Below are 2,633 nucleotides of genomic sequence, written 5' to 3'. Positions count from 1 at the left end.
CGGACCAGTGTCGTCGTGCTGCTGGTAACACATTCCTTGCTGACAATCAATAAATATTTAACCAATACACCAGTGAAAAACAATTAGACCAAAGCACACTTTCCTTTTTAAACATTCAACAGCTACTAATCGGAGTGTGTTCGACAAAAGGCACAAATGGAACTAGAAAGTATACGGCCATTGTGTCACGTTTTTGTGTTACGAATAAATAACGAATGAGAGAAGAATTTATTCTACATATTTCTTTGGCTATGATTACAGAAAATGATGCGAGATATTTAATAAAATACACTCAAGATATAGTGTTTACCCATAACATGTTGTAATTCAATATAATACTATTTCATGGAGACGCCTGGTTGTTTATAAGGAGTCACGTGGTTGAAAATGGAGACGCATGGTTGTTAATAAAACCACAAACTCAAGGAAACGATTTTTATGTCTATTGGTACAATGAAAATAAATGCGCAATTTTACTTTCATTGCAACACATTTCTTTTTGCTTTATACTTTAAACACAATTTGGCGTATCGTAGGTGGAAATAATCACAATTTACTGTGAAAACAGGCGCGTGTCAGAAACATCAGCACCTCTGCCTAAACTTAGGTTGTGATGGATGGCATGGTTGCTCCGCCTTTTCCCCTTTCATTCTATTCACAGAATCTGTTCAGCAATTATTCACAATACCATCATGCCAAAGATGAATATTTATCGTTCGTACCAAGAATCCTTCTCGTTTGTTGTTTCGCAATCATTCGAACGAAACATTATTTCCCAATAATGTTTAACTTCAACTTTACCGCTCGGGCGTGTGCGGTGGGACAGTGCCATCTACCATAAAGTACTGTAAACATAACTAAGCCGAACCGGTTCGAACGGTCAACATAAATAAACCGTAAATGTCATCCTGTCGCTTGTGCAAAACGTTTCGCCCAAGATTGTTCGATGAAAATCGACCCACAAGCAACAAAACCGGACCACACACCTTCATCGAAAGGTTGTGATGCTTCGGGGCGAAAGTGGACCTCGACCCAGAGTCCCAGAGTCGGCAAAAGAACCGACATTGCTCGTGATAAATTATCAACTGCGGCCCTGAACTCGAGACTTGAGAACTCGGGCGGCTCAATTGAAACTGGGCAGTGTATCGAAGCACAAATTAAACCTTTCGCTCGCACATGCAATCGGCCAGAAATTATTGGCATACTCAACTTCTCCACAAGTTGTCTTCCATTTACTGTTTTTTTTTTTTGCCTCTTCACGACAAACACGATAAAACGCTGGAAATGGGATGAAATGGTACTGGAGCAAAAGCAGGAAATAAATTTTCCTCATCTTCATTTTCTGCTACCTTTCCGTCATCGTTCAGCGTCTCATCTTTCCTCTAATGGTTGCGTTTTTCTTTTTGTCCATCCTTTGCGGTCCAACAAGCGTCGATTTTTGCTGGTGCCTTTTTTTCCGCTACAATTGAACAAATAATTGATCTTTGCTTGCTCGATGGTCATGTTTCCGCCCTCCCAGGAGTGCCACGATGACATAAGAACATTTTTCCATCAAACCACCAGATCTCTGCTTCTGTCACTAATGATGACGTATACAAAAAAAGGGCTTTCCGAACTGGAGAGGTTACTCGCCGGTCCTCACTCCGATGGGGTACCATTAAATCAGCTGCAGAATGAGGAACAATTTTATGTTCATCCGCCCTGGCACACTTCCACGATTGGACTCGGCAAGGTGGATGCCCCAGTTGGGTACGATCTTTGCACTGATGTAATTAACCGTTTGAAGAATGCTTGCGATATTCGTAGCCGCGCTTCGCCCCGCAAGGCCAAATACTAAAAGCACATTTGCTGTAATACGAATTTAATGGCACCATAAAACACATTATGACACAGATTATCCCGCACCACCCCATTATCTTGCCCAACCCCACCGTCCCGGCCCTGCTCGACCTTTTGTTGGTACAATTTTCCTTTGTCCTTTGCTTTCCGTCCTACTTTCCCCGACATTTTCCTTCAATCCATTGCTGTGTGTTACACTGCTGGCTGAAACAACCTGAGAACATCCTTACGCTACAGATTGTAGCAACAGATATCCGTTTTCCGTAAGGCCAGCAGGCAACACTTCACGCCACGGCTATTAAGCTCCAGTTGCCTCCTATAGACGACTGATAGAATTTTTAAACCGCCTCCCTTTAAGCTGGCCGCCATTCGTTATGCGGGTGGACAATATTTTAGAAAGCTTGTCAGCAAACGCCAACATAAGCTCTTGTAACCAATGCCGAAGCCTCGGCACGGTACATTACGTCCACCAGCGCCAGTAGGCAGATATCACTGCGGAAATGAATCGCCTGTCATTAAAATTTGCATTGTGAGCTTTTGGAAAACATTTCGTGGGTGTACCCAAAATTTAACTCATCAATTTGGGGGGTATTTTTTTGTGAGAAGCAACACTCAACAGTTGTGATGTGGGACTTGGTGGTGTTTTATTCAAAACGTCGCCGAAATGCTTGCAAGCCGACGCATACCCAATTCTTGCGTAAAGTAGCTTTGATCTTTCCGGCACTTTTCGCTGCTCCCTAGCGCTTTTTACAGCAACGCCTACTTGTAGTCTTAAAAAATGTGAAGAAAAGGAC

This window comes from Anopheles marshallii, chromosome 3 (genome assembly GCF_943734725.1).
Source record: "Anopheles marshallii chromosome 3, idAnoMarsDA_429_01, whole genome shotgun sequence".
In the NCBI taxonomy this organism is placed as follows: domain Eukaryota; kingdom Metazoa; phylum Arthropoda; class Insecta; order Diptera; family Culicidae; genus Anopheles; species Anopheles marshallii.
Note: the sequence above shows the minus strand (reverse complement) of the source record.